We start from the raw sequence: 18,930 nt of genomic DNA on the forward strand, positions 1-18,930 counted from the left end.
ACACCAACCTTCCCCAGAATAGCATGTCCCCAATGTGTTGGACACATAGCACTATCCACAGCCAGTGTGGCTGATTACAGGTATAATGAAACATATTGGTAAGGCACTGCGATGGTGTAGGCCACCCTTCATCCCTGTTATATAGCGGTAATTTCTGCCCCTTTCATAAATATTTCTGTTTGTAATCCCTTTCCTAACCCAGGAGTCCAGCACTAACCTGAATATAGACTCAGAGGTTGAGGAACAGATAATGCCCAACAGAGAAGGGGCCTACCCTAATCACCAACAAAGAGCTGGTGGCCTCCTGAGCACAAGACACTAGAGAACCCAAAGCTCAAAAAACCAAGGAGTCATAAGGCTGGAACAACATTGGTTCTCTTGAGCCTAGTTCCAGCACTTAGACTGCACAGCCCTGTCTAAGAGCCCCTAAATCCCTGAAGCTAATTCGGTAATACCAGTGGCACTGCCAACATGAGACAGAAAAGTGCTAGGTTCTAGACCTAAGGTTTGGCACTACATAACTGTGCCTCTTTTCTCATGTTTGCTGTTTTCCAACAAGGGTTTGTTTTGACAGGTCTGCCAGATTGTAGCAATAATGGGCAGCCACAAGTATTCCCTTGCGTGCCTTTCTTGGAGAGTTTTTCATGAGGTTTCTCACAGCCAAATCTGGAAATATTTTATACGCACAATCAATCATGGAAAATACAGTTCAGTGAGGGTGGTTTTTTTTAACCAATAGTGATAGATTGTCAAAACTGTATTGCCCAAGTATTTTTCCAAGCTTTAATTATATCAAGCCAATTTATTATTGAGGCTGTGAGAAAACTTCCTTGATTGCAAGAACAGCCTTCACTGGACTGCAGGGTCATCTTTTACTCCTTGGTATAGAAAGTTGTTCTTAATCTTGAGTATAAAACCAGCCTCATTGGTTGTTCAGGGCTTTCTCTTAAATTACACTAATAACAACTTAAGCTCAAAAAACTATGCATCCTCTCTTTCTTGCCAGTTTTCCTGATTTTTCATAGAGAATGCTTGGAAAGACCAAATCTCAGGAAATTAATTCCTAGCTATTCCTATTGCCAACCACGGAAGCTTAAATCTGCATATGGTGAGGGCGCATATGCTGAGGGTGCACTGTAAATAAAATAAAATGATAAAATAAAATAAACTAGCTGGCAGGATTGTGGTACCATGGCTTCTAAATATGAGCTAAACCCACTTTTAGAATAATTTAAGACTGGGTTGTAATTGCATTGCATAACCTGAAAGAGAGGGGGGAGACAGAGTTTGGTTTCTCAACCACCAGTTTCAGTTCAGATTTTAGTACAATGATTAATAAAATGACACCAAATTTGTCCTGATGTGCTGCAGACAGAGCTGCTACTATGCACCTAAGATGTGACATGTGTAAAATAAAGACATGCTCTCATTGCTCAAACACTCCATGCTGCTGTTTCGTTCTTGATCCATTCTGCTGGCAGTGAATGGAGCAATTACCACATGCTGCTAGCAAGAGTGAAGCAATTACTGCACTTTCAGATGGAAGTGCTGGGATTTTTCATGCTGACAGGAGCAGTTATTTACATATGAATTACTAGGAAATTGTATAAAATGGTTTTCAGAAGTTGTGGCACAACATGATGTTACATGGAAATCCCTTGTCTGATGGAGCAATTAAAATGCATCAGGAGCAGCAATGTTTACAATAGCTGGTCCCTCACATTCTATCTTGCTGTTGTACTGAAAGGGCAACAAAGAAACAGAAGGGAAGCAACCATCTTGGTGAGGAAAGCTAGGCACTGCACTGAAAATATTTGCCTCCCTCTCTCAGTTGAAGACATTGCCAGGAGGGAAATAACATGTTTTAGCATTTCCTACCCACAGCAGGAACAAGCTTGAGGAGTAGGAGCAAGAGGCAGTGTATTATAAATTGGTTTTGAAAGATGAGAAAAAGAGAAGATATATACTCCTCCCTTGCATCTCTCTCAGCTGCAACTGTTACTTCAGATTCCTATCATGTATTCTGTCCGCTGTTGTAGCTTCAGAGACATAGCCATGTTAGTCTGTAATATCAATATGCAAAGAGATCTCGTAGCACCTTTAAGACTAAATGAACAAAAGACATTGTACCATTAGCTTTCATAGACTTGGATGAAGCATATTGTAGCTTCAGTAATAGCTATGGGTTGAGTGGGTGGGTGAATGACAAGCAGAGGGTATAGGCTATACAGTCACTGCAAAGATCTGGCTTGCACATTATTTTTAAACAACAGCAGCAATACTGTTATTAAAAGTAGGATGAAAGGACTGATTTATTAAGAACTAAGAAATACAAGAGGGAAGGGTTTCAAATACAAAAGCTCACAGGAAACAAGGCCATAATAAATAAATAAATAACCTCAAAACAATAGCAGAAATAATAAACAATATTTCAATCATGTATAACATGCAAAAACCTACACAAATACAGTTACATAGTGAATGAAACTGATTAACTGAATAGTCTTCAAAAAAAATAAAAACAAACATTCACTGCAGCTAGTGGAGTCTTCCTTGGGTCTTCGCTTATTCATCAACAAGAGGATGAGGATGACTCCTGAAACAAGCATTAGGTGGACAAGAATGAGCACAAAATGTTTGTGTGTGGGGGGGTGCTTAATAATTATGCACACAGTTTTGCCTCGATCTTTTGGACTTGTCCTCAGTGATAGCAACTATCACATTGTAACAAAAGGTTTTACAACCTGTGCCCTGATTTGGGCAGCTTCCACTGATGAACCTAAGGAACACAATGGTGGTACTTATCTATCTGCTTGCATGTGCTAGGTTGGCAAGAACTGGGACTAATGACAGGAGCTTACCCCATCATTCAGCACTCGGGCCTCGAACTGCCAACCTTCCGATCTTCTGATCATCAGAATTGGCATCTTAACCACTAAGCCACAGCATCCCACTTTGACTACATTGCTTTATACCACATTGCAGGGGTAGGCAACCTTTTTGAGCCGGGGGCCAGGTTGCTGTCCCTCAGACAACTGGGGGGCCGAAGCTGGGGGGTGGAGCTTCCATAATAATAATAATAATAATAATAATAATAATTTTTTATTTATATACCGCCCTGTGGCGAACCAATCCGGGTGGTTTACAACATTAAAATAACATACAGCATAAAAACAATATATTTCCCTCCCCCCTTAAAAAGTTATTAAACAACATATCTAATTTAAAACCGCACACGGGGGGTGGAGCTTCCACCCTCTGGGGCGGAGCTGCATGCCAGGGCGAAGCTTCCACTATCCAGGGGCGGGGCCACATGTCAGGGGCGGAGTTTCCACCCTCTGGGGGCGGAGCTGCATAATAATAATAATATTTGCAAGAAGCTACTAGGGCCGGCAATGCCATAACACAGGAAAAATGCATGCACACTGTCTCAACCCAGAAAAGAGCAAGCAAGTCCATGTGGGGGGATTTTGCAAAGAGAATACCAAAGGATAAGCATAATGATAGCAGTATTTGCAAGCATGAAAGCTACTAGGCAAGGCCACAAAACAGCAAAAAATGCATGCCACTGTCTCAACCCAGAAAAGAGCAAGCAAATCCATGTGGGGGGATTTTGCAAAGAGAATACCAAAGGATAACAATAATAATAATAATAATAATAATAATAATAATAATAATAGCAATATTTGCAAGAATGGAAGCGACTAGGCAAGGCCACAAAACAGCAAAAATGCATGCCACTGTCTCAACCCAGAAAAGAGCAAGCAAGTCCATGTAGGGGGATTTTGCAAAGAGAATACCAAAGGATAACAACAATAATAATAATAGCAATATTTGCAAGAATGGAAGCGACTAGGCAAGGCCACAAAACAGCAAAAATGCATGCCACTGTCTCAACCCAGAAAAGAGCAAGCAAGTCCATGTGGGGGGATTTTGCAAAGAGAATACCAAAGGATAACAACAATAATAATAATAGCAATATTTGCAAGAATGGAAGCGACTAGGCAAGGCCACAAAACAGCAAAAAACGCATGCCACTGTCTCAACCCACTTTCTTTCTCTCCCTTCCTCCCTCCCTCTCACTCCCACCCTCCCACCCTCTCTCTCTCTCTCTCTTCTCCCCTCCCTCCCTCTCTCTCCTCTCCCTCCCACCCTTTCTCTCTCTCTCTCTCCTCCCCTCCCTCCCTCTCTTTGCTCTCCCTCCCACCCTTTCTCTCTCTCTCTCTCTCTCTCTCTCTCTCCTCCCCTCCCTCCCTCTCTTTCCTCTCCCTCCCACCCTGTCTCTCTCTCTCTCTCCTCCCCTCCTTCCCTGTCTCTTCTCTCCCTCCCACCCTCTCTCTCTCTCTCCTCCTCCCCTCCCTCCCTCCCTCTCTCTCTCTGTGCCTCCTCCTCCTTCCCTCCCACCCCTCCATTTATAGGAGGGAGGAGGGAGGGCGGAGCCAGGAGGGAGGTGGGCGGAGCCAGGAGGGAGGTGGGCGGCACCCATTTGAAGGCCCGGTGCAGCTCCTGGAGCCCCGTTTCAGGGCTCTGGCTGCCACATCGGGCCTGCCCTTCAAAATGGCGGCGAAGTCTTGTGCGACCTTTATGGTCGCGCGAGACTTTGCTGCCATTTTGAAGGGCAAAATAGCGGCTGGAGCGGCCGAAATCAGCGGCGATTTCGGCGGCAGGAGGGACCAGGGGCCGGCAGAAAGGCGCCCGCGGGCCGCATCCGGCCCACGGGCCGGAGGTTGCCGACCGCTGCCATATTGGATGAACCATGGTCTCATCTTTTAAAACTCTGGAGGGCAAATGGAGCCCTCCAGATGGTTCTGAGTGGGTTTCTGAGTTTCTATTTGCACTAGCCAGCATGCCTGATTATAAGGATTGTTGGAAGTTCAGCAATATCTGGATGGCTGTGTTTTTGCCCTACCTTGTTCTAAAAAGAGACCAAACATAGTGTAATAGATGGCACATGAAAACAAATGGCAAATCATATCAAGCCTGTTTCATAAGCAGAGCACAGTTAGGTTAATGTGAAGGTTTATTTGCAATTTTGGATGATTGTTCTCTCCTTTTATGTTTCTGATGCAATTTTTGCTTTATTGCTTATTGTTTCATATCAGTGTTTTACTATTGCTTTATTCTGCTCTAATTGCTTGTTTTATCTTGCTGTTAGCAGTCTTGTGGATATCTGTGGTATGGGAAGCTGCTCTTTCCAACTGTCTATGAAGTTCCACGATTTAATAAAAATGCAGATTTTCCTGAAGTCCTTCACTGTTTGCTGGCGCTTGGAAAAATTACTAGTTTAAAGTATATACAGGGGTAGCTGTGTTGACCATTTAGTAAATTCAAACAAAAATCCACCAAAGAGTGATGCCTTTATTGGCCAACCAAAATGCACAATATACTTGTTGCAAGCTTTCGAAGTTCCACTTCATCTTCACCAGGCAAGATGTTATATACCAAACAGGAGAAAAATTAGAGATATTAGTAAGATGCCTGCATTTTGTTGTTTCTGTCCTTAGTTAAGATGGTATGTGGAGAGTATCTTTAGCAGACTGCCCCCCCCCCTCCTCTGCCTATGTGGCAGTTGGGCGAAGCCAACCTAGCAGTCCATTTGCATATCAACAAGGACTCCTCTTTTTCAATCCAATATATCTCCATTCCTGTGAGGCCACAGGCCTCTTTGTAGACAGAGGACAATGGATTCCTCAAGAAGTCTCCATGTTTTTGCATAAGGGACATTTTGGTAGGTGTTCCCTAAACCCACAACCAACATGACCAGTAGCTAGGGGATTCTGAGAACTGTAGTTCAAAAAGGAAATTATCCATGCTCTACAGTTTACTAACCTAGTGCATATATTGATCAAATACAATCATGTTTGCATATCATATCAGGTGTTCATTTGAGCCAAGATTCTCCCCTTCCTGTAAAAAATGCAATATGGGCCTAAATATTCTAAAGGCACCAGGTCTAGTCTGATCTTTGAAACTAAGCCGGGGTAGCCTTAGTTAGGACTTGGGTAGGAGACCACCAACGAATCCCATATTTCAGAGGAAGAACCTGGGAAAACCACCTCTGAATATACCTTGCCTAAGAAAACTGTATGAAATTCAGAGGGTCACCATAAGTCAACAGCCGACTTGAGGCACATACAGAGAGAGAAAGAACATGGAATACTGACTAATTTATATTATATTGCAGCATATTTCATAGAAGACACTAGCTCAATTTCTGCTAGCATCCTTTATCAAATAGTTCTACTTGTGTTCTAGCTGGATAGTCTCAATGAAAAAATAGATTCTATGTATTGGGTGCCCTCTAATGGCCACAGGTTGATACTGTAGTTGCATTTGTAAAATATAGATCTTGGGCTCTAAATAAAAATAATGTATTGATTTCTCAGCCAATTTACGGTCACCATAAGTTTTTTTTAAAAAAAAAAGATTATTGGGATTCTAACAAGTGCTCTAGTTATACATGAAAGCTGCTCAGTCACATTGAACAAAAAGAATATGGTAGAATATACTGCTATTTTTTAAGTTTGTTTGACCATGTAGTATAAATATTTTTATAGTGCTCTTAAATAAGTAGTATTAAGTTAGTAGTATAGTATTTACAAAAAGGAGAAACAGCATGGTGTAGTGGTTTGAGTGCTGGACTATTGAGACCAGGATTCGATTCCCTGCTTGGCCATGAAACCCACTGGGTGGTCTTGGGAAAGTCACATGCTCTCAGCCTCAGGGGAAGGCAAACCTCCTCTGAACAAATCTTGCTATGAAAACCCCATGGTAGGTTCACCTTCTGACCAAAAGTCAGAAACGACTTGAAGGCACACAGCAATATCAAATTTACAAAAAGAGTGAAATAATTAAAATGTAACTTCTCTAAAAATGAATAGTAAGCTGAAAGCCACAAAAGCATTCAAGAAGTAGTTCTGCAGTAAAGTAGTTGTCATATGAACTTCTTTAGGAAGAAATTTTACCTCCACCAGTTAAAGAATACCATCAGGATTGAGCATTCCGCTACTGCCAGGCATCAGTTGCAAGGATGGAGTCTCTGATTGCCTTCTTCTGACCCACTAGAGATGGCAGGGCAATTGTGGGAGGCCACCATAGATGATCTTAGGTATAATTAGCTGCATGAAGAGAAAGTTGATCATTATGGTACCCAGGTACTGAGCCAGAATGGGCAAAGTTTAAACCATAAGCCACTTGGAATCCTCAATATTTTTTTTGCGAGTCCCATGGACCCCAATCCCTACAAGTATCACCAGAAAATTCTAGAAAAAATGGGATTTTGCCACTCCTGAAAGCACAGTGGCTTCCATATAAAAGTGGGGAATTATCGATCAGCATAGGGGGAGTATGGAGCCTTGATGTAAAGCTTCTAGGACCCCCCCACCCACCCAACAGTGCAGTGAGGAACAAGCATGCTTGGTAGTCACACAATTGTGGTTCTTGCTGGGTGGGGAGATGAAACACTAGGAATAGTGATGGATCAGAGTTTGTGGAAGCCTGGCTGCTCAAAGGTGCAACATTTTCTTGCAAGTGCGACTTTTGTGTCAGGACCATGTGGCACACTTGGCCTGGAAATGACATGAATGTGGCCACTAGGTAGAACTGGAGCAGAGGTAACTACAGTTCAAGTGGCAGGTGTGCATGAGTCAGCATTTGGAAGCTGTGCATCATGGGACGTCTGATGCAACATGCAGTAGGTGAAGTCAGCCAGCAGTGCATCATGGGCAATGGTATGATGCAACCTGCACTGGGGATGAAACCAGCAAGGTTTCATTGGTGGCAAGACACCACATGACTTCACAGAAGGCCATCTATATAAGGGAGAAGGTGACTATCTCCGTTGTTGGGTTGTTGTGGTTGGTGACTGGCAAAGCACTTTGTTTGTCTGTATATAGAGCTGTGAGTATCCAAGATGGCTGTCTGGTACTCTGTGTGATCTTGTATATAGCTTGCAACAAGTGATTAAAAACCCTCTTGTTTGAATGAGAGCCTCGCTGTCCAGCAGTGTTTATTTCTTCAAGCCAGGAGCTCAAGGCTGAAGTCTGCGTGGGAGGAATTTTTCCTCCTCAGCCTGAAGCCTTTGCAGACGTCTCTCCAACAACCTTCTCGTGGCATCTTGCCTGCGTGGATCAACTCTGCACGTGGTCATAGTGGACACAGCGCATCTCTCTACACCCCAACATTTTGCATGCTCACAATCCCCAGTTCCAGTTTGTGATTCCAGAGCAGTGTTGCCAACCAGCCTCAAAGATATTCCCCAGGATGTTTTGCCAAAATCCAAAATCCCTGGAATTCCCCAATATTTATTATTATTATTATTCAGTCAGAATCCCTGGAAAAAAATTAATTAAATTCCCTGGCTTCCAAGGAATTTCCTAGAAATTGGCAACACTGTTGCAGAGCCAAATTTTTCACTCACTACAGTTTTCAAACAATCTTCATAGGCACGCACTGCATGACACACCCACCAGCATGGGAGATAATTCAAGTCAAGCTGTCTTTGTCCAGAGAACATTACAGCTGATATTTCATTCCAATTTGCTCCATGCCACAGAATCAGGTTGTACTTCTAGTGACAAAGATTGATCAGGGAGTATCCTCTCAATGGTGCTTTACAGACCGCCCAAAAAGGGCGGTCTGCCGGCGCCGCTGGTTGCTGTGTCCGGGAACCACAGCGGACAAACCACTCGATTCTAGGACGCAACAAAAAAGAAACTGCAAAATGCAGCTTCTTCTTGCGGTGCAGAAATGACGCCGCAAGTCGCCATTGGTGACTTGCGGCACCATTTCCGCTGTGCGATGTGCGGATGCTAGGCGTCTGCAACATCAAAATGGCGGCACCCGTGTAGAAAGGGGTCCGCCATTTTGTACGCGCCGAGCGCGTACTAGGGTTAGGGGCATCCGGAAAGGATACCCCTTTCTAACCCTAGTACGTGTGTGGCATGTACTTTTTGCCCATGCGGAACAGGCCTCTGTGAACCTTTCCCAAGAGGAGTGCCTCCCAGACTAGTACAGTGTCCACAGCTTTCGCTTGGGTCAACAAACCAGCTGTATACAGTACCTCCATATTACTTGAACTGGGCTTCAGTGTATTAACTCTTATTCAGCCAATACCTGTAGCTCGGTGGTTTTAACTGATTTTCTAAGCAGCTGTGTGAAGGATTATCCCTTGCCCTTGAAAACCTGGGCATAAATGTCTACTTTAAACAAATAGGCACCTTCTGCACTGATAAGCCGTTGTATGACACTTTCATGGATTAGTACACTGGGTATGGAATTAGTTCTATGCAAATCAGTGTGGCTTCTGTATTAAATAAGTCTTATACATAGCCATGCCTTTAACCGTTGGTGAATTGGCAAAGGAGTATGTAGAATGTGCCAAATTATTGAAGTAGCTTTGGTGTCAGCTGCTTCTTCCTGTTACCATTCTGTTCATTTTTCTGTTCCCTTCATGTTATTTTTCACATGAACTTCAGGAGTATGTCTATCTAGCCAACCTTCCTGTGGTGTAATTTATTCCATGCTTTAGATGATATAAAATAATGATCTTTTCCAGAACCTGCTCATTGTTTTTCATGCAATAAATTCATTCTTTTACTTCCATAAAGTTTAAAATCTCTTTTGAGACCCAGGGTTCTCCTTGATCTTCAAAATGTTTATATGAACATAGGAAACTGCATGATATGTTTATTGTCTCCATGGGCCAATGCCATCTTTGAACAGAGGTGGTATGTAATTCCTTTGCTACCTGACACAGTTTGTTTTTGACAGAATAGCTCTTCTTTTGTAGATCAGTTTACAGTATATACAGTTACTCCTCCATTTTTGTGGGGATCCGTTCTGGACCCCCCCCCCCCTCCACAAAAATGGAAATCTGACAGTATTCAAGCCCTGTTGGCTTGAATGGTGGTGTGGCCCTGAGAGCACCTGTGGGTGCATGCCATGGGCACCTGCCCCATTCTAAGTTCTTCCGTTTTCCCCTCTCAAATAAACAAGAGACGCAGATCCAAAGTCCACATAAACGGAAGGATGCCTGTATTTCTATAGGGCCTAAATAACCCAAAAGGCATCTGATCCTGTCTGATCTTGGAAGCTTAGTAGGGTCAGCCCCAGTTAGTTCTTGGATGGAAGACTACTAATGAATACCAGGTGCAGTAAGCTTTATATTAAAGAGGAAGGAGTGGGGAAAACCACCTCTGAGTATTCCTTGCCTGAGAAAAAACCTATGAAATCCATGAGGTCACCATAAGTCAACAGGTGACTTGAAAGCACGCACATGCACACACACCCAAAGATACATAGCACTCCTGCTCTTTCTTAATGCATCTTATTCCTCTGCTCCCCAGGGATGTTCAGTGGCCTTTGCTTGATGGAATAAAATGTTCATCTTTACTTACATTTGTACTGCAAGAAATGTGCAATTTAGCCTTTCAGCATTGCATAGTCTATTTATTTACATGATTATATCCTTCTTTTCTCTCAAAATTGAGTTTCAAGGTAACTCACAACAAGAAACAGATAAAAATAAAAAGAGAAAGATAGTAATACTAAAACATAACCAGACAAACCATAATATTGAAAAACAATTGTGTTATAATCAATTTAAAATTGCACCAATAAGAATGTACAACATTTACCAATTAGAAGTCCCTTTCTCAGCAGCCTGTCAGATGCCAGCAAGCTGTCTTAATAAAATGGTTTTCACTTTACAGTCGAAGGGCAACAGAAAGAGAGCCAACATTGCTTTGGAATATGTATAGAGTTCTACAGTATGGGAGCAGCCACTGAGAAGGCCTGTATTATGAGAAGCAGTTTGCTTAAACTAAGAAATTCATCACATGAGGCTGCAAAAGCAGAATTACATCAGGATAGTAGTTTCTTTCACCATACCTTATCACACCATGCTGTGTCTGCCCTGTAGCTGCTTTGTCTTCCATACATTCCTGGAGTTCTTTTCACAAAGGGCAAAACCAGCCAGTGCCTCCCAGTTGCACTGCTTTTCCACTACTGGGTTACATGTGATATAAGTTCCTTCCGAAGGAGATCTGATATGCAACAGTCACATGCTACAAGTGAGTATGATAATGCTCCTCTCCCTCCTCCCCCTTACTATTCCCAAGCAGTCCGTTTTCCTCCCCACCCCAATTTCCTTCCCTTGGGTTTTTATTAACAAAGGGGCTTTACAGACAGCCCCTTCCCTGCCGGATCAGGGACACAACAACCATATGCCACATCCTCAACCAAGCAGGTCCACAGCGCAATAATAATAATAATAATAATAATAATAATAATAAAATTTTCCCGCCTCTCCCAGGTGGATCAAGATGGGATTAAAACCCAATACAATATACAATATACAAATACAAATCACAACAATAAAAACAGCAATATAGTACAATAGAATATAAAAATAGATAACAATTAAAAATGATACTATCAAAGTGAAAGAGGAGAGAGATGTTTCAATCTAGGTCAAAGAGGTAGAAGAATATGTCTTATAAGAGATCAGATGGATCCGTCTTAACTACCCTCTTAAAGACCTCCATGAAGGTAGTGAGATGGATCTCTTCCAGGAGACTGTTCCAGAGTTTTGGAGCAGCTGTAGTAAAGGCTTTCTGGGAAGTGGAAGTTAGTCTGGTTGTGTATGATTCCAACAAATTCTTCTCCAATGTTCTAAGAGCGCGGTGCAGATTATATAGGGAGAGGCGTTCCCGCAAGTAACTTGAGCCCAAGCCATGTAGGGCTTTAAAGGTAATAACCAACACCTCGTATTGCACCCAGAAGCTAATCGGCAGCCAGTGAAGATCTTTTAAAATTGGAGTTATATGGTCGAACCTTGATGAACCGATGACCAGTCTGGCTGCCATATTTTGAACTAATTGAAGCTTCCGAACTTGGTACAAGGGTAGCCCTATGTAGAGCGTGTTACAGAAATCAAGACGAGAGATTACCAGAGCATGTACTACTGCTTCAAGGTCCTTTTGATCCAGGTAGGGATGCAGTTGGCATATCAACCAAGGTTGGTACAAAGCATTCCTGACCCTCACATCTATTTGAGATGACAAATATAGAGACGGATCCAGGAGTACTCCCTAACTGCTAACTTTGTCCTTTAGGGGAAGTGTGACCCCATCAAGGACAGGATCACAAAATTCCTTCCATAGACCTGAGGTACCTATTGCGAGTACTTCTGTTTTCTCTGGATTCAACTTGAGTTTGTTTTCCCTCATCCAGCCCATTACTGACTCAAGACAGGCATTCAGAGGAGAGATGCCATCCTTAGTCACTGGTTTTTTGTAGCAGTGCTTGCAAAAAATGTGTCTGTAATATTTCTAGTGCAGACTGCTTCATTCCATTGGTTTCATCTAATCTTCTAAACTAAAGAGGAAACTAAGCACAAATAAATGTGACCGATTTGCTTTGGGCTTTGTAATAAAATAATAAGGTCCACATGTTGGATGGCTGAATTATATTAGAATGGTCGTAAAAGTGTTAAATCTCACAGCATGGTAGTTCATAACTGAACCCAGACTCTATATCACATTCTTTTGAACTACCACAAAGAATTCAAAGTAGTTCTATAAAACTAAAGATTCCATAAGTAGGGCCAGGATTGTTAATGTGGCATCAAACTGCTATAGCTGTGAACTATAGATACACTCTTCATTTTTCTGCAGTCTCTCAAGATATAAACTTTCAATTTTATTTTCTCTCCCCTTGACTGCCTTACTATTTGTCTTTCTGACAGGCACTTGTCTTTTAAAAATGCTACGTATCATTTACAAGGAACAGTATGAAGCCTAACATTTAGAAGAGGAAATCATTGCAAAATATAGAGCTGTTTTCCTGTCTCTGCAATATGTTGTTAGATGAATAGGCAACTTAACAGGATATGACCAGATTGATGGTTCTGTCAATGTTGTATAGCTTCTCTTTTTGCTTGTGAAAAGAATATGAATGCTTGCAGTACAAAGCAAGTAAAAAACAAGCAGTTTTCTTAATTGCTACTTCCTTATATATTATTCTATAGAAATTGGTCTAGTAACCATTGTCAATAAACATTGTACGTGAGCATTTGTATTGGAAAATGTAACATACGAAGATGAAGTTAGTAAAAAATCTGTTTGTTCCTCACTTATTGAACAAGTCAGTCCATCTGTGTGTACCATCAATGGGTCTGGGAGCCAGTTTCCACCCTCTGGACCCCACTCAGTGTCACACTCTGCCTGTGCTACCCAAAATTGGTGGTGTGACAGCGACCAAAGTGAGGGAGACTTTACTTCAATAAAACAAGGCAAACAAGAGACAGACATCTGATTGTCAAAGGTTTCTGGGAGCACGGTTTTCCTCTAAAATAAAACATGCATCCTTCAGTGCCAAGGTCAGTGGCAATTAGGCCACAGATGTAAACTCATTGGAATAATAAATTTGGAATAATAAAATAAATAATAAACTATCAATTTTTCTTTTCTCTGAGATAGTGAAAACCTTTTATATATCATTCATCTGCTTTCCTTTTGAAAATTTGTTTTTAAACATAAGAAAAGGAAGGAAAAGCGGGCTTCACCGTAAATTTTACATATACAGTGACATGCATATACAGAATTATGTGAATGGTGATCTTAACCTTTCCTTTCCCCAAGAACTAACCATCCCACCATATCCTAGTAATAGTTTCACAGAGCCAAAGGCAAATGCTGTGATTATCCGTTCTGGGAGAAGAAAAAGCTAGGGTCATCAGCATTTATACCAGCCTTGCTCCTGTATCTTTTCAAGATAAAGAGATTGCTTGTATAGTCCAGACTGCATCATCCATACATAAGAAGGATGTAAGGATGTAAAGATTAGTAATTTACCCATATCTGTTTGTCCCATCTCATTATTATTGGTATACATCCAGTAGGTCATCCAGTCTTTCTGGGTTCTACATTGTTGTGGCTTTGAAAGATGTGTCTGATGCATTGCTTTCTGTTGCTCTCCTGCATGGCAAGACTCGCATATTGAACAATGCATTCGAGAGGTGTGATGTGCAAAGGCTTACAAGATAAATAGATTGTGGTGGTTAGCATGAGCTCCAGGTCAATTTATTTATATATTTAGAGTATTTCTATTTGACTCTTTAGCTATAAAGACTCCCTAAACAGCTTACAAGATGTGTAATAAGACAGTCCTTGCCCTTAGGCTACAAACTATATTTAAATCGTGACACACAAGGAAAAACTGGTTGGGAGGCAGTAGAGATGCAAAGGATACTCACAAATGTTCTCTTCCTCAACTGAGAAAATGTATCCTGATACATTGCGAGCATCCTGTTGAAAAACTGGCCAGCCTTCTCACAGTTTTTTACATTTGATGCAGAATTTCTGCCCATCCAAAAAAAAAAAATGGTTGGTTAAAAAAAGTTAGCACTTTTGCATCATTTTCAGAAAACATATTGTTGTGCAAAACATTTGTGTGTGTAAGAAACACTGTAAAACCACTATACTTATTATTAATTGTATCCTGCTCATTCCCCAAAGCTGGGATTCCCAACAGTTTACAATCTAAGACCACAGTACAATTAAAAACCTACAAAAGTGACACTTAAAATGGAATTAAACTATTACAAATTTAAAACAGAACATTGCTTTAAAAACAGAATACAATTAAATAAGATAAAAGCACTTTTAAAACAATATACTTAAAACCATAAAAGCACTTAAAAAGCACTTTAAAACAGTCTATGGGCAGCCATGGAGAAGACCCTTTCTCTCATCCCCATTTAACCATGCTGGTGAAGGTGGTGGGACAGAGAAAAGGGCCTCTCCTGAAGATCTCAGAGCCCAAGCCGGTTCATACAGGGAGATATGGTCTGCCAAATTGTCTGGAACTGAGTCAGATGTACAATAATGGGGGGAAATCAGCTAGACTTACAAAAATCTCACCCAACAAGAAACAGTATTTCATATTCTTTGGTCTTGTGTGAAAACAAATTTTTCCAAAGATTGGTAGGGAAGAGAGTATACTCCCTTTAATTGTTTGTTAAATGATAAGGTGGCTTATTTATTTAAAAATATGCCCTGCATTTCTTTACACAGTAAACTCAGAGACTGGGGTTCTCTGTGGAGTTTTGTCTTTAATTAGTGCCCATGGGAATTTGAGAGTTATTCATCCTTCAGTAGATTAGATATAGGATGCTGGTTCAGCAGTTTTAGAAAACTGTCCATGAATAGAGTGATACCATATGATACAGCCAGTGTCTTCTTTATTTAAAAAAATACTTTTTTGGATTAATGGAAGGGGGAATGCAGGGATGTGTCTGTCTTCTTGATGGATGCTAATCAGACATATGAGTATTAGCAATGACAGTTATTAACAAGGGGATGAAAATCTTGTCATTATACTAAGTAATCATTTTTGGCAGGTGATAATTAATGGTCTGGTAAAGTCAGTAAAAATATTATCTATCAGCCTTGCAGAGGAACCCTGCAAATATCTTCCCCTTTCTTTTCTTGGAAGCTTTCAGGAATCCTTGGCATTAAAAAAATGTTTTTAAAGGCATGTGTGTGTGTATGTCTGGAGTAATATTTATCAAATCTTTTCAAAATATCCCATTTGTTTTGGAATGTGAAGAGCTGATTTTATTTGTTCACCACATTTTTGGATAAAGGCTGGGTGACTGTTACGAACAATAAGTAGCCCATTCAGGTAAATTAAGTCTTATACAACTTCAGTAAATCAATAAATAAAGTTATTTACAATGAGGGAGAAGTGGGTGCTACTCTGCACACTGTAGGTGTGTGTGTTTTTTAAAGCCTCCAAATCCTTCTTTGATTTGTTAATCTGTGGCTGCAGTCTTACATTGAGGTGATGTAGTATAAAGTTCCACCAGGCAAAACTATGCCACGTTCCTCCTCTTCCACCCCACCCCACCCCACCCCAATACTCATTATATTCCTTCACACTCTTAGCACACACACATCCATGAGTGGGTGATATAATTTTCAAGTTATGTTCTGATAGTCAGACTCATGATGATACAGGCATTCCCCAGGAGCTGTGGAAGATTCCAGGGAGACCCTAGAAGAGATATCCATTGTTTTGCATCCAGCTAACAGAACATATCCAGGCATCCTTGATTTCCTCCTTCCCTTCCCCACTATATTGCTGTGTTCTGAAAGGCTGCAGGAAAGTGGTGAATCTCCGGGTAAGAAGGCTATGTAAATCTACAGTGCTATATAAATAAAGCATGATGATGATGATGATTTCTATCCTGGCCTTTTCCCAGATTGGGACTCAAGGTGACTTACAATTAATAAAAATTGTTAAAAAGCTAAAAGATACAAAAGTTAATAAAAAAACAACAAGAAAAAAGCGGGTTTTTGTACAAGGGAGGTACAAACTTCTCCCCCTGAAACAAAAACAACAAAACACATTTGCATGCACCTATATTCATGCCTTCAAGTCACCTGTTAACTTATGGCAGCCCCATGAATTCCATAGGGTTTTCTTATGCAAGCAAGGAATTGTGGTTTTGCCATTTCCTTCCTCTGAAATATAGCATACAGCAACTGGAATTTGTTGGTGGTCTCCCATCCAAGTACTAACCATAGCTTCCAAGATCAGACAGGATCTGGTGCCTTTAGAGTATTTAGACAGGGTAACAGAAGACATACACAGATATGTACTGGTTTAAATTGGAATTGTGCCTGCATATGTCACAGGTCTGCATGGGCCAGAAAACTCCAGGAGCAGCTGCCCCAAATTCCCCACATTACTTTGGAGCAATATCAGGCAGTTGTTCATATGCACATCACACTGTGCCACCTGGTACCGTCGGCGCCATCACAAGTCACTCCGTCTGAAGCTGAAAACAATGCACCAAGAGTGAAGACAAAGACTTTCCAGCCACAGCTGTTGGCAAAACAACAGAATTAAATTCTTCTAGAACATGGATTCATAGCCCAAAAATCTCACAAAAAACTAACGCTCCAAGAGTTGATTGCATGGCTGGGAACCTTCTTCTGTCCTTAAAGGGAGCAACTCATATGGCTGGGTGGTACATCAGGGTGTGCATGTGAACAGCTAGCCAACATCGCTCCAAAGGGTTCTGGATTTTCTGGGAAGATCCAAAGCAAAAGATGAGTTTTTAAAATCTGTTTTAAGGGTGATATAATGTGGGAATTCCAGAAGAAACTGTGTATGTGCTTTATTGATTACTGCAAAGCCTTTGACTGCATAGATCACAAAAAGCTATGGCTTGCTCTTAGAGGAATGGGAGTGCCACTACCTTTGAGTGTCCTGATGCATAACCTGTACCAGATAAGAGGCTGCCATTAGAACAGAATATGAAGAAACAGAATGGTTCCCAGTTGACAAAGGAGTCAAGCAAGTCTGCATTCTGTTACCACACCTGTTCAATCTGTACACAGAAAATATTGAATGCAGAGCAGGTTTAGATTCAGAGGCAGGAGGAGTGAAGATAGGAGGATGGAACATTAACAATCTAAGATATGCAGACACCACCATACTACTAACAGAAAACAACAAAGACAAAAAGCAGTAGAAAGAGAGGAAGACTGCGTGCCAGGTGGTTAGACTCCATCAGGGAGGCCAGGGGTCTGAACCTGCAGGAGCTGACAAGAGGGGTCTTGGAGATGTTTCATTCACAATGTTGCCATGGGTTGGGCTGACTTGAAGTCAATTAGCAACATGACAACAATGTGGGTTTGGTGCTGAAGTGGCTGTTATTAGGACAGTTCACTACAGAATTGGGGATTGGGTTCTGTGTTTGATCACCGGACTGATCATTGCTATGATTGGGGGAGGATGTGTTATTTGATTCATGCAAACCTGTCGAGTCATCTGAGTTTGCAAGTTTGTCAATAATGATATAGTTAGGCGGAATGATATTAGTATTTTTTAAAAGATTAGGTTAAACTTCGGATGTATAGGTTGTTGGCAACAACTGAGTAAATGTAGCTTTACTACCATGGTTTGTTTGGTTTTTTAAGAAAAATTAACAGGCATAGTCAAACACTGATTTTGAAAGTATATTCTATATTATATAGCAGAGGTGGACAACTGTGGGCTGTCAGGGGGCTGCATTAGCCCCCATGAGACCTTGTTTTTGACCATGGGGGGGTGGGAAACCTGAGGGGCCAGAGAAACAACCCTGGAGTCTGCATGAAAACTATGGGCCTCATTTTGCCCATCTGTGTTGTACAGTCATATTATGTAGATCATCGCACACAGCCTTAACAGATTTCCCTAGGCAACTTTTCTGGAGAAACTTCCACTGCAGGGAAGAAATAGGGAAACCAGAGAGACAGAACAGCACTGAAGAAAGATATATCAGACCTATGCAAGGAATGTGTTCTTTATTTATTTAATTTATACTCCACCTTCCTCCCAATATGGAGAAATAAACATGCAATATACATTGTTATAACAATATTGTGAGCTACTTTGGACCAATATGTATATTGCATGAAGAATGTGTGTGGCATAGCTCTCTGAAGTCTCCACCTGAATATCAGTTTGCTTTTGTCTCTGGAAACATGAAGCAGCTTAGTGAGGGAATCAGGAACACTAGCATCTCAGAGCATTCCACATATATACCACAGCCTTCTTGAACCTTGTGAACTCCAGATTTTTACAGTGTTGGACCTATCATAGATAGTTCTGGCTAGGGTGCTAGGAGTTGTAATCCAACGGATCTGAAGGACTGCAACTTGTAAAAAGAATAGTGTTGGTTAAAAAGAGTGGAGTGTATTTGGGCTCAGTATTCTGAGATCAGAACAGACCCCTCACTGATACATATCACAGTTTATGGTTTTGTTTGTCATCCAGCTCAGCATTGGTCATTTAAATGTTTCTGAGGAGCTCTGAGGCCAACAGTATTACCTTCTTGTTTTCTCTAGCAACTGGCATTCAGAGGAGGTACCTTTT

At 41.3% G+C, this 18,930-nt stretch overlaps 1 protein-coding gene across 4 annotated transcripts in view; it reads left to right on the top strand.

The window, feature by feature from the left end:
* The window catches only part of RGS6 (regulator of G protein signaling 6), a 325,966-nt gene that overhangs the window by 213,418 nt on the left and 93,618 nt on the right, over positions 1–18,930 (top strand). The gene's annotated exons all lie outside the window — the stretch shown is intronic.

The sequence above is a fragment of the Sceloporus occidentalis genome, unplaced genomic scaffold (assembly GCF_023333645.1).
Source record: "Sceloporus occidentalis isolate IW3139 unplaced genomic scaffold, rSceOcc1.0.p SCAF_4, whole genome shotgun sequence".
NCBI lineage: Eukaryota > Metazoa > Chordata > Lepidosauria > Squamata > Phrynosomatidae > Sceloporus > Sceloporus occidentalis.